We start from the raw sequence: 14900 nt of genomic DNA, 5'->3' as shown, positions 1-14900 counted from the left end.
GGGAGCAGCACGCGACTTCTGACGAAGTAAACTTAATAGTACCTTAAATGTGCCCAGTTGGATTACATATGTAAAGCGTTAAATACGGTCACAGGGTTAAATTCGTCTGTATGCACTGACTCAGTCCCCTCGTTTTGCAGTGAATGAAGCCACCTAAAGGTTAGGTGGCTTCCTAGGGCAACACCGGGATTGAGACTGGAGAAGAGTAAGTCTGGAACTCAGGTTATCTCCACTCTCCGGGGTGCTGCACTTTCCACCCATGAGCGTTTTCGGTGTTTGGGGGGAATGCTGGACGTTTCAAATAGTCGTTGGCCTTGTGCCCCTGGCTTGAGAAACTCAATCATGACAACAGAGACAAAAGTGGGCCAGATATAAGGGAGGTAGTCCTCCCTTCCAGTCTCGTCTTCCCTTCCATTTCATTTATTTAAATTTTTGTTTCAATTTGATTAGGATACGTTTTTTAGAAAAGTTCCCTAACGGTGCAAACTAGAGAACTCAGTTTAACATTTAAGTAACCTAGCAGGAAAGGGATCAGAGAGATTTGAGTATTTTGTTTTGTACCTACAAAATATCTAATTATTTATTTTTAGTAAGCTGTCTTTTTAACTCTGGTGTCTCAAACTTGTTTTCCAAAGCTCACTGATGGAAGGCACCAGACAAGCAGGATGGCAGGGGAGAAAGAGCCCTGGAGAGGGAATTAGGAGAACAGGGTTCATGTCTTGACTCTGTAATAGACTACTGTGTGTCTTCTTGAGTAGCAATCTTCTTATCCTCAAAGGGAGAACACTTGCATTTATTGTCCCTAGTACACAGGGTTGTTAAGGGGCCAAAAGGAGAGATTGTGCATGCGAAACGTGGTGTGGCCCTAAGAGCTATATGAATATGAGGTAATATTTTACCAGCTCTAACAATAAGGAGGCCTCCAAATGTGATAATAGGGTGAAAGGAGTCAGTAAGTCTAGGTCCATATCTTAGCTCTGCTACTAACTTGCTTTGTGACCTGGAACCAAATTCCTTCTCCTTTCTAATGAAGACATCACACTTCTAGTGAAGGTTTTGGCAAATCTCTAATATTTCTCAAAATTTATAAAGTACCTCTCCCAGGAATTAAATGCAGAAAGTCTAATTTTCTAATGTACTTGCAATGGTCAGAGATGTACTCCTCAATAAGGGATTTTATTTTTTTTTTAATTTTTATGAATATAATTTACTGTCAAATTGGCTTACATACAACACCCAGTGTTCATCCCGACAAGCGCCCTCCTCAATGCCCATCACCCATTTTCCCCTCTCCCCCACCCCCCACCAACCCTCAGTTTGTTCTCTGTATTTAAGTCTCTTGTGGTTTGCCTTCCTCCCTCTCTGTTTGTAACTTTTTTTTTTATCCCTTCCCTTCCCCCATGGTTTTCAGTTCAGTTTCTCAAGATCCACATATGAGTGAAAGCATATGATATCTGTCCATCTATGACTGACTTATTTCACTCAGCATAATACCTTCCAGTTCCATCCACATTGCTGCAAATGGCATGATTTCATTCTTTCTCATTGCCAAGTAGTATTCCATTGAATATATGAACCACATCTTCTTTATCCATTCATCAGTTGATGGACATTTAGGCTCTTTCCATAATTTGGCTATTGTTGAAAGTGCTGCTATAAACATTGGGGTACAAGTGCCCCTATGCATCAGCACTCCTGTATCCCTTGGGTAAATTCCTAGCAGTGCTATTGCTGGGTCATAGGGTAGGTCTATTTTTAATTTTTTGAGGAACCTCCACACTGTTTTCCAGAGCAGCTGCACCAGTTTGCATTCCCACCAACAGTGCAGGAGGGTTCCCATTTCTCCACATCCTCTCCAGGATCTATAGTCTCCTGATTTGTTCATTTTAGCCACTCTGACTGGAGTGAAGTGATAGCTCAGTGTGGTTTTGATTTGTATTTTCCTGATGAGGAGTGACGTTGAGCATCTTTTCATGTGCCTCTTGGCCATCAGGATGTCTTCTTTAGAGAAGTGTCTATTCATGTCTTCTGTCCATTTCTTCACTGGATTCTCTGTTTTTTGGATGTGGAGTTTGGTGAGTTCTTTATAGATTTTGGATACTAGCCCTTTGTCCAATATGTCATTTGCAAATATCTTTTGCCATTTCGTCGGTTGCCTTTTAGTTTTGTTGATTGTTTCCTTTGCAGTGCAGAAGCTTTTTATCTTGATGATGTCCCAATAGTTCATTCTTGCTTTTAATTCCTTTGCCTTCCCCTTCCCTCTAGGATTTTGATAGTTTCCTATGCTCTTTCATCCATTTTGAGTTTATTTTTGTGTATGGTGTAAGAAAGTGGTCTAGTTTCATTCTTCTGCATGTTGTCGTCCAGTTCTCCCAGCACCATTGCTAAAAAGACTGTCTTTTTTCCATTGGATATTCTTTCCTGCTTTGTCAAAGATTAGTTGGCCATACATTTGTGGGTACAATTCTGGGTTCTCTATTCTATTCCATTGGTCTATGTGTCTGTTTTTGTGCCAATACCATACTGTCCTGATGAATACAGCTTTGTAGTAGAGGCTGAAGTATAGTAGGTACATATAACAGAAGGTATTGACATTACTGTACACCATTTCTGTTTGAGATCTGAGGACACCCTCATATCATTCATCAAAGACACTTCTAATTTTGCAGATGTAAGAATTGGAAATGCCTGGAAATGATGAAGCCAAGATGTCATTAAGGTTTATATAAAAGAAGCTTCATGGGACGCCTGGGTGGCTCAGTAGGTTAAGCATCTGACTCTTGATTTCAGCTCAGGTGAATGGAATCAAGCCCTGATTTGGGCTCTGCGCTGACAGTATGGAGCCTGCCTGGGATTCCCTTCTCTCTCTCTCTCTCTCTCTCTCTCTCTCTCTCTCTCTCTTAAAATAAATAAATAAACTTAAAAAAAAAGAAAATAAAAAAGAAAGACTCATAGCCACAGAACATATCCTAATCTCCCTGGAATCCAAGGGAAAGTTTGTGGATAAAGCCACCCAAACCAGTCCTATTGCTATAAAAGCAAGCCAAAGCACTTAACTCACTCTCTTTTTCTTTCTTATGTGTGGATATATGCATTGCTTTTGAAAACATTCTGTAAAAATTTTTAGATTGATTTGATCAATGGGAAGCATAAGCCTTCCATACTGGTTTGTTTATCTTATATTGTGTGTCCAACTCTCCAGAGTATTGATGGTGATACCTGGCAACTCCTTGGTGTTTAGATACTGCTTTTTTTTTCTGAAGAAATGGAATAGACCGTGAACTCTTGTCTTCTTCTCCTTCTTTGGCAATAGGTTAGTGTAACACCAATTATTTTTATTGAACCAGTAATTTTAGGATCTTGGTGGTCTCATAATTAATGGTTATGCATGTTCATGTCTAATCGTAGTATACTTTTGTAGGTTAATGTAGAGGCATGATTTAGGGTCATGTAGGGATAAAAGGACAAGGAATAGGAAACTCATCAGAAGCATGGCAGATTATTCTGCTTTCCAATTTCTCCTTCATTACCATTGCTTTGTGGACCATACCCAGCTCTACCTGGTTCCAGCCAATGACGTACAGAGTTTGAGAAATGTGTCCTGAGATTAAAAAAACCCAAAAAGCTAGTGCAGTCTTTGGGTCAACACAATGAACAACAGAAGAGCCTATTGTAAGAATTCATTATTTCATTGTCATGGTTAACATCAGAATCTGTGCATAGGAAGCAGTCATAATATGTTCCTAGAACTTAAGAGATATGGGTACTCTGTGAAACTAGTAATACAGGCGTACACACACACACACACACACACACACACGGTGGATGAAATTAGCTATCTTCAGAAGTCAGCCTTTCTGAGAGATATTTGTACTTATAGTTTAGGGGACAGGATATCTCTCAAATTAAATCAGAAAAAGATAGGAATACTCAAGTCAAACAAGATGACTACAACATATTCTCATGACTAGAATGTAATAAAAGAAAGATGTAATTTTTTAAAGTATTATTTGGGGGACACCTGGCTGGCTCAGTTGGTAGAGCATGTGACTCTTGATCTTGGGGTTGTGAGCCCCACATTGGGGGTAGGGATTACTTTAAAAATTTTTTGTTTATTTAAAAAAAAGTAGTAATTGGACTGCATCAATAAAATGTCTCTGTATACACAAAACAGTGATAACAGAAATTGTGTGGAGGGCAAGGGCCTGGGTCACTGTGGAACAGGGACAAGAAGGAGGTTTTTCACTGCATACCCTATTGTACTTTTAATTTTGTACATTTGAATGAATTTCCTATTAAGCAAATAAATATTTCAAAGACTGCATTTACAGAGGTGTGATTGTCAAAATGGAGCTTTTAAAAAGAAAGCCAGAGTGCACAGTTTGTCAGAGTCTGTTCATCCAGCTCTTTCTAAGGATGGAATCAGAATATTCTGGTCCCTGAAAAGGTGATGCCTATTGAGGACAAGAATAATTTCATGGGTTTTGATGGAATATCCTTCTAGAATATTCACCTCCTCCAGCTTCTGAGTTCACTAAACAACCTTATCATTCCTGGAAACCTTGACATGGGGAAAGGGTTCACACTTCAGGCTGAGCACAAGTGACAGACAGAGCTGGGAAGGTGGAACTTTCATTGTAAAGTTTTACATCAGTATTCTAGCTTATCCTTCACAGTCTGGTGTGATTCAGTCCTTGCTCTCAAAGTATATTCCTGTTCTCAATGTTCTCCCTTTTCTGTCTGCCTGCTCAACTCTGGGTGAACTGATGGAATCCAGTTTCTGCCCCTGAAATTCTGCGGGACTGGCTTGCTACCACAACGCCGTGTTCTCCTAGCTCAGAGCACCTCTCCTGCTGCTCTGGAATTGCCTTCTTAGCTGTCTGTCTTTTGCTGGACTGTTCACTCCAACGGGGTGGGAAGCCTGTTTTATCCACTACTATATCCCCAGCACAGTGCCTGTCACAACACGGGTCCTCAATCAATCTTTCACTGAAGGAGGTGCTGCTCAGAAAGCCTGGACTAGAATAACCGGACCTCCCTCTTTGCTAACTATCTTACAGTCTTTGATTTCAGCATCCTTTATGTCTCTGGAAATCCTCTCACGTAACCTCAGCTATTCCCACTATTCAGATGATTTCCAGTAGTTTTAGCACCACTTTCTATCCTGAGTACCTGACCTACATTTTCAAGTACCTGCAGGTCAGAATGGTAGCCTGGGAGCTCTGATACCAATTTTCTCTTCATTCAGCCTGGGATTTCTCATCTGAAATTAAAGGCAATGGTCACTAGATAATCTCAGCTTTAAAAATGCCATTTCTACACTGGGATTTTTGTCAGCAGCTCAAACTCAGTCTGTCTGCAGTGGAACTCACACCAGCCCTTCCTCCTTCCTCCTAGAAAGGGTTGTACCTTTTTCTAATCATTTAGGCTTGGAACTCTCTAAACATCTTTGCTTCCTCCTCCTAATCTAGTCCTCCATACCCAATGAGTGGCAAAATCTTATGAAGGCAGTTTCTGCCCAGTTCTCTTACAAAGGCTTTTAGGATTTTTATTGGCAACATCTGGGTCATTACTGGCCAGCATGTCTTAGAGGTGGATTCTTTCATCAGATGACAACTGCAAAACAGTAACTCCAACTAAGTGAAACCCAGCTCTTTCCAAGTATTTAAAATAATCTCAGCTTAAGTCAGCACTCAAACCCATCTGGCTTTAAGAATATTGAAGAAGGAACGTTGAGAGTCTGCTCCAAGGAATCTTATTATTTCTTTCACATCAATCTTCAGATACCTTTCTGGAATCTAAAAGCAGTACACACTATTCTCTTTTAGGTCCTAACTAAACTTAAACTAAAAGGCAAAGGTCATCACCATCTGTTCGTGTCTTGATACCATGAGTATATGGCAGGAAAAACAGCTGGATCTCTTGCGGTCTCACCCCAGTATTTTTTTTTTAAATAAAAAAATAAGTAACAACTTTGTTGAGATATAATTCACAAAGCATAAAGTTCACTCTTTTAAAGAGTACAAGGTCAATGGCTTTTTACATACTTACAGTATGTGAATGTAAGTACTCACATACTTACTTGTTCATCTATCACCACAAATTCAAGTACAGTTTCATGATTCCAGCAAGAAATCCTGTCCCCATTAGCAGACACACTCCTCCTTCTTCCCCCTCCCACCCTCTGGCAGACACTAAGCTACTTTTTATCTATTGATTTGCCTATTCTGAGCATTTGATATAAATGGAACCATACAAATATGGTCCTAGTGTCTGGCTTCTTTCGCTTAGAATGTTTTTAAGGTTCATCCATATTGTAGCATGTATCAGTACTTCATTCCTTTTTAAGGCCAGATACTATTCCATTATATAGATATACCTCATTTTGTTTATCTGCTCATCAGTTGATGGTCATTTGCATTGTTTTTTGTTACTACAAATAATGCTGTTATTCATGTACAAATGTTTTGTGTGGATGTAGGTTTTGATTTCTTGTGGATATTGCTGCATCATATGCTAACTCCATATGTAACACTCTGAGGAACTAGCAACTTGTTTTCTGAGGCGGCTACACCAGTTTTGCATTCCCAGCAGCAATATGTGGAGGGTTCCAGTTTCTCCTCACCAACACTTACATGTCCAACTTTTTTGATTATATCCATCCTAGTGGGTGTGATGTAGTTTATCACTTTGGGCTTAATTTGCATTTCCCTAATGACTAGTGATGTTGATAATCTTTTTATGTGCTTATTGTCCATTTGTACATCTTCTTTGGAACACCTGTCTTAGAACAGAAAGAAGTGAAATACCTTTATTTAGGGAGGAAGTGATGCCCATTTACAGGAACTAACATTCTTCTTTCAAATGAGGCAAAATTAATAGTTCTTTACAAATACAAAGAGGGAACACTTCTTTAAATACATTGCCTAAAGGGGTGCCTGGGTGGCTCAGTCATTTGGGCAGCTGACTTTGGCTCAGATCATGATCTCACAGTTTGTGAGTTTGAGCCCCACGTTGGGCTCTGTGCTGACAGCTCAGAGCCTGGAGCCTACTCTGGATTCTGTGTCTCCCTCTCTCTGCCTCTCCCCTGCTTACGCTCTGTCTCTCTGCCTCTCTCTCTCTCTCTCTCTCTCTCTCTCTCAAAAATAAATAAACATTAAAAAATAAAAATAAATAAATAAATACATTGCCTAAGACTGGGGTAAAAACACCTTTTATCTTTTAAAAAATCATGAAAGGTAACCTTAGAGCTAAATTATTGAGAGAAAATTTCATTTTTAGAGTAGATAAATAAATAAACAGTAACTTCAGTTTACTCCTGAAGAATTAAACACTGGGCTTGTGAGAGACATTGTCACCAATATTACTGTCTTTTGGAGGAGCATTTGAGACTTGCTTAGAAGTTAGTAGATAATGCAACAGATCTATTTTGAAAAAGGTCAAGTTATTTTAATATAAATGAACCCATGTAGACAAACTCAGTTTAGCAATCCTTATCAAAATAACACCAGCATTCTTCACAGAGTTAGAACCACCAATCCTAAAATTTGTATGGAACCAGAAAAAACCCTGAATAGCCAAAGCAATCTTGAAAAAGAAAACCGAAGCTGAAGGCATCACATTCCCAGACTTTAAGACATATTAAAAAGCTGTAATCCTCAAGACAGTATGGTACTGGCACAAAAACAGACACTCAGATCAATGGAACAGAATAGAAAACCCAGAAATGGACCCACAAATGTATGACCAACTAATCTTTGACAAAGCAGGAAAGAATATCCAATGGAACAAAGACAGTCTCTTCAGCAATTGGTGCTGGGAAAACTGGACAGCGACATGCAGAAAAATGAACCTGGATCACTTTCTTACACCATACACAAAAATAAACTCAAAATGGATGAAAGACCTCAATGTAAGACAGGAAGCCATCTAAATCCTAAAAGAGAAAACAGGCAAAAACCTCTCTGACCTCAGCCACAGTACCTTCTTACTCAACATGTCTCCGGAGGCAAGGGAAACCAAAGCAAAAATGAACTATTGGGACCTCATCAAAATAAAAGCTTCTGCACAGCAAGGGAAATAATCAGCAAAACTAAAAGGCAACCGACAGAATGAGAGAAGATATTTGCAAATGACATATCAGATAAAAGGTTAGTATCCGAAGTCTATAAAGAACTTATCAAACTCAACACCCAAAAAATGAATAATCCAGGGAAGAAACGGGCAAAAGACATGAATAGACACTTCTCCAAAGAAGACATCCAGATGGCCAACCGATTTCATCAGGGAAATACAAATCAAAACCACAATGAGATACCACCTCATACCTGTCAGAATGGCTAATGTTAACAACTCAGGCAACAACAGATGTTAGTGAGGATGCAGAGAAAGAGGATCTCTTTTGCACTGTTGGTGGGAATGCAAACTGGTGCAGCCACTCTGGAAAACAGTAGGTTCCTCAAAAAATGAAAACCAAAACTACCCTATGACCAGGAATTGCATTACTAGGTATTTATCCAAGGGATTCAGGTATGCTGTTTTGAAGGGGCACATGCACCCCAATATTTATAGCAGAGCTATCAACAATAGCCAAAGTATGGAAAGAGCCTGAATGTCCATCAACTGATGAATGGATAAAGAAGATGTGGTATATATATACAATGGAGTATTACTCAGCAATCAAAAAGCACAAAATCTTGCCATTTGCAACTATGTGGATGGAACTGGAGGGTATTATGCTAAGTGAAATTAGTCAGAGAAAGACAAAAATCATATGAATTCACTCATATGAGGACTTTAAGATACAAAACAGATGAACATAAGGGAAAGGAAGCAAAAATAATATAAAAACAAGGAGGATCACAAAACATAAGAGACTCTTAAATATGGAGAACAAACAGAGGGTTGCTGGAGGGATTGTAGGAGAGGGGATGGGCTAAAAAGGTAAGAGGCATTAAGGAATCTACTCCTGAAATCACTGTTGCACTATATGCTAACTAACTTGGATGTAAATTAAGCTATACATAAATTAATTAATTTTAAAAAAGAAAGAAAAACTAAGTTTACATAAAAAATAAAGCATAAGTGTGTGGGGGCATCTGTCATACTGTCATGCCCCTAATTTTACTCAATTAATATTTGTTGACTAATTTTAAAATCACCTTCACCCTACTTGACAATCATGGCTACTATTGACTGAGTGCTTACTGTGTGCCTGATAAGAGCTTTATCTCTGTTATCTCAATCACTCATCGACAAGGAGGTATTTTTACAATAATCTCCGGTAGATAAAGAATCTCTGAGCCTTAGAGAAATTAAATAAATTGTCCAAAGTCAGTTAAATAGCTGCCCAGTTCCTGAAAGAGCCAAATGCAAACCCAGGCCTCTAAGACTCTAAAGCCTATGCTCCTTGCCTGGGTGGCTCAGTCAGTTAAGTGTCGGACTTCAGCTTAGGTCATGATCTTGTGGTTCTTGAGTTCGAGCCCCACATTGGGTTCTATGGTGACTGCTCAGAGCCTACAGTGTGCCTCAGATTTTGTGTGTGTCTCTCTCTCTGTCCCTCTCCTGCTTGTCCTCTGTCTCTGTCTCTCTCAAAAATAAACAAACATTAAAAAAAAAAAAGCCTGTACCTCTCAGTTTTCTCACAATTCTCAGAGAATATCTATTCCATAACACAAGGTATATATGTAGCCCAACTACTTCCAATATTACATACTCTCCTGTAAGATTTATGTTGTATCACATGTTCCCATTTGTACTTCAAGATATCTGAGTATTTCTTCTGGGAGCCATTTATCAGATAATTGCCCTTCTTAGGATAACACTGTACCTATAAAGATTGTGGTAATGAGTCTTTGACAAATTGAACATCTGTAGTTCAGCTCTAGCTGAATGCTGACGATAAAGACCAGAACATAGTAAGAGTCCTCTAAACAAGTGCAGAAATAGCTGAGATGCTTTACTGAGAACTCTCTGGAGGCAACAGAAGGTATTTTAGCAGAGTGTAGCTGTTGCCTCCTGCTCTGCAAAGAAGGGAAAATCTCAGGAAGGGGAAGATGCTCCAGAAGGCTCTATCCCATTGGGATGGCTCTGGAAATAAGCTACTTATTCATCCCCACTTGAGTCCAACCTTAAGCCTTTTAGCAGGGGCTAAAATAGCTCTACTCACTCTGCTGGAAAAACTGTGCCTCAGCTCTCCCTCTCAGTTGGCATTCTCCCCCTAAGTTGACACTTCCCTTTCCTAACCCAATAGCCAGGGGCACTGGTAGTGCTGGCCAGGGGTAGCCACAGCCAGTCAGCACCGCAAGAGGGAGAAACACATATTGGCCAATTCTAGAAATATTGCAGAAGTTAATGAGTCACCAGCATTATGTTATTTGGTGAGGGTGCCACAAAGATGATTTTGCCGATGAAAAATTCTGGTTTTGCAGGAAATATGCTTTGGATGCCTTAGTGTGGGCAGAGGGATGAAAGGCAGCTGTCGCTGGACCCTCTCTCTTATCTCTTTATTTCAGCCCGAATTCCTCTCCCAGTATTTTTTCAACCCTCCTCTTCAGTGTGACTCCCTATTTTCATTTCTGGCCTACATTCTCAAAAAACAAAATAAAACCCACAAAAAAAAAAAAAAACGCAAAACACCAAAAAAACTCCAAACAAAACCAAAACAAAACACTATGAAATAAACATATTGAATGACCAACAACTTGAGAATGGTTAAGGAAATTGCAACACATTTGGCATTTACCCCCTAAGTGAATAAATGCATTTTTCTTAATGTCCTTTCTTTTTTTAAAATAGGCTCCACACCTGGTGTGGAGCCCAATACGGGGCCTGAAATCATGACTCTGCGATCAAGACCTGAGCGGAGATCAAGAATCTGGATACCTTACTGACTGAGCCACCCAGGAGCCTCTTAATGAATATTCTTAAATGATGAATACATTTAGGATTTAGAATACATAAATTTCATTGTAGGATGAAAGATGCAGCTACTAACAAGAATGTGTACAAAGAGTTTTAACAATCTAGGACAATTCTTTAAAAAAATTTTTTTTAAAGTTTATTTATTATTGTGAGAGAGACACAGAATGTGAGCAGGGGAGGGGAAGAGAGAGAAAGGGAGACACAGAATCTGAAGCAGGCTCCAGGCTCTGAGCTGTCAGCACAGAGCCTGACTTGGGGCTCGAACTCACGCACCGTGAGACCATGACCTGAACTGAAGTTGGACGCTTAACTGACTGAGCCACCCAGGAGCCCCTAGGACAATTCTTATGTCATAATAGTAAGAGAAAAAGGATAGAATATGAAATTATCCACACAGTAATCTCTTAACCATGTTGAATATCCATGCATATAAAATCCTGGAAAGAAAGTCACTAAGTGGCGACTCTCTTTGGATAGAGAGATAATGGGTATTCTTTATATTCTTCCTTCTACTTTTCTGCAACCTGTGCAGTTTTCTCTATAAGCCATAATTACTTTTTATAATCAGAAAAAGAAAACATAAATGCCAATTTTTTTTTAAGAAGCAAAGAGTTCTGTGTATGCCCAGAAAGAAGTCTCTTATTGTCACAGATGTTTTCCCTTGAAGCTCTGCCCCAAGAAAACTGTAGACACTGTTCTGGGAGAAAACCTCCCACAGCCACCTGGCTCCTCTCATGTGTACCCCCGCAGAGATCTGGCAGGACTGGGAGATTAGTGTGGGAAGGCACTTGTGTCTGTCTGTCGTGCACTTTGCCCGTCTCCCTCAGGTCTGTACTTGCTATTTCACTCCTATCTGTCTCACTTGTTGCTGATAAAGTGTTTTCCAGAATTATGACTCCCAGCAAAAGGCACTTTTCCACTTGGGCCCTGGGAAAAAGAGAACTAACATTTGCCAGTTTTCTGTAACCCTCTGCAGCAGTCCTCCTTGGCTTGAGCAGCATTCCAGCAGAAAGCCCCCATCCCCACCCCTCGAGACCATTTAAGTGACAAAACTTCCCCCACAGTCATGTTGTTCTCCCTAAAGGAAGGTCTGCCAAGGTAGAAAATTCAGAATTTGCAAGCTTGGGGTCAAAGTAGGAGCCAGTTTTAAACTTTTCCTTAGGAACCCTACATTTGTGTTTCGACCATGCTGTTCAGAACTTAAAAGCCCAACTCTATACAGGCTTCCTCTGCTATCTGAAAGTTCGGGTCACACCACTCTGCTTTCACAAAAGACCTACTACGTTAGTACCTGTTTTGGTTAACAGAAAGAAATCCAAAAAGGATTTTTCCCTTTTAGGAAAAGGTGATTGTTTCTTCGCTCTCCACCATTACCTTACGAAATGTTTCATAGGAGCATTGTACTTTTGGAACAAAAGAACATGAGCAAGGGAAACCCGTACTGAGACAGGCTTGCAAAGCCTGTGCAGCTGTAAGATGGAAAGAGAATGATCTCAGAGGCATGGATTATGATGGCTTGATTTAGAAATGACAGAACATGACAGCCAACACACAGCCTTTTCTAGAAAGTTATGTTGTTCCTGTGACAGTTAAAGCACCTCAGGGGACAGATTTCATGCATATCGACCAGCATTCCCAAGAGAGTGCATCTGCAACGTGAGACACTTGTGACTTTCTGGGCCAGCTCTGTAGCAACCTGATTTCTGATAAGCAGCCAATTTATGGCTGGGAAATCCAGTGATCCCACGTTTTCATACCCAGCCAGTTAAAATAAATGTTTAATATAGGACCAATTCTTCACTGACTCTGGTTAGAACAAATGGTAGTATTGCATGGTCTTCCTAGTTGTTAGGTCCCACGCCTTCTGTAGCCTGCACAGGCAGAGTGAAGCAGTTCCTCCCTGTGCACCAGCGCATGTCTTACCGCCTCCTTTACAACACTTAATCACATGGCTGTAACAGCTTGTTTACAGATCTGTCTCTTTCACCAGACTGAGACCTCTGGAGGGCAAGCTTTATAACCCTTATACCTAGCACAGTGATTGCCGCTTAATAAATGTTTGTGGAATTAATTGCCTGATAAGAATGTTAATTTTAGCTCCTCCTTCCACTATAAAGCTTTGACTGTACTTTGTGAATAATCCATATTTATTCAGAGCTCTTTGCAGCATGAGAGAAAAGCTGTGCCCTGTCAGGGGAACTCCCTGAACTCATAAAGCCCTGTCCACAGCCAGACTACGAAGTTTCTATGTGGGATTCCCTGGGTCTTTGATTCCCAAAGAGTACTCTGTGTATGTATGGACCAGCAGCACTGGGAAAACCTGAGAGGTTGTTAGAAATGTAGAATCTCAGGCCTGAATCAATCTTCCTTTTAATAACCTCCCTGAGTGATTTGTATGTGCTGTCCTGGATGCTTTTGTGTATCTCTGATGTAGAAGTAAGGCTGTGATTACTGTACCCTCACCCTGAGGTAAAAACCTGAGGTTGAAAACAAGAAGTCTTTGGTTATTCGGGGACATAGCTTCATTAATACTGTCTTATAGTTGCTAACTTGGGTTGGAAGAAACTTGAGAGGTCATCAAGTTCAGCCATCACCGCTATCCTGAATTTCAGTATAATGATCAACTTTTGTAAAAAGGTTAAACTGTTCAGGATATTCTGTTCAAGAAGGTGAAAGCCTATAATACATCTTAGAAAGGCAGCCATTTAAGAATGGACAAATTTGTATATTAAAAAGACTTTTGATGATTAAAGGAATAAACAGTTATCTGGAAATCTTCTAATATAAGCCAGAGGAAGGAAAGAGAATTGTCTTCCTTACGAAAACTGCTTTTGAAGTAAACATTTCCTCAACTCTGTGTTTCCTTTGACGTTGAAAAGAAGTACCCAGACTACATCAAAAAGACAATAAGTTAGTTTTATGTAGAGATGAGTTTTGTGGAGAGAAGTTCTACTTTTATAACTTGAGGCTTTTTTTTTTTAAGTTTATTTATTTTGAGAGAGCATGCGCAGGGGAGGGGCAGAGAGAGAGGGAGGGAGAGAATCATAAGCAGACTACGCTCTGACAGCAGGAAGCCCGACACAGGGCTCAATTGCATGACCATGAGATCGTGACCGGAACCGAAATCAAGAGTCAGATGCTCAATCAACTGAGCCACCTAGGTGCCCCTAGAACTTGAGGCTCCTTACCCTAAAATTGCACTTGAGGATTTTAGTAAGGCACTCACATTTTTAAAACTATGATTGTTTCTACTACTATTTTCTCACAAACAGGAAGTAGGTTTGTCTGTCATTCAAGTTCTAAGCCATACCAGCCAAACACTCAGTTGCTTTCATATTAAGCTAACATGACATACAAAATTTACTTATTTAAATATGTAATGAAATTGTGATTCTTGAGTGAAGTGTAGTGTCTTCGTTAGGGCAACGAATGTAAGGTTTTTTTGACTGTGAGAAGGCTTTCACATCATTGTATGTGTGACAGCAGCCTGTCTGAAGTAGTTCTAGTCAGAAGTGCAGTGCTAAGGAAATGCATGCTGACATAGAGACCCGACTTCTAGCCCCTGCTCAAACATTAACCACTTGAATAACTAACTACTTGGACAAGTCAGTTAACCTCTGTGGGCCTAACTACTTAATCTCAAGGTTTCTCTCAAGTCCTGGTTTTTCACCACTTCATTCTGATGTCTCAGAAAGATACTTTGCATACTTCAAAACAATGTTGGGGCACAGCTGGCCGGCTCAATCAGTAGAGCATTCAACCTTGATCTCAGGGTTGTGAGTTCAAGCCCCATGTTGGGTGTGGAGATTACTTAAAAATAAAAATTTAAAAACAAAACAGAACAATGCTTCTCCCTGTTTAATCCCAATGCCATTAATAAAGCTGATTCTGCCAAGTTTGTGCCTAACCTTTGAACAAGTAGCAGCCTGAATGTTATCAGATATCATGTAATCATCAGAGGAAAAATAGCTGAGATT

Source organism: Prionailurus viverrinus, chromosome B3, assembly GCF_022837055.1.
Source record: "Prionailurus viverrinus isolate Anna chromosome B3, UM_Priviv_1.0, whole genome shotgun sequence".
Taxonomy (NCBI): Eukaryota; Metazoa; Chordata; class Mammalia; order Carnivora; family Felidae; genus Prionailurus; species Prionailurus viverrinus.
This window is presented reverse-complemented; position numbering follows the sequence as displayed.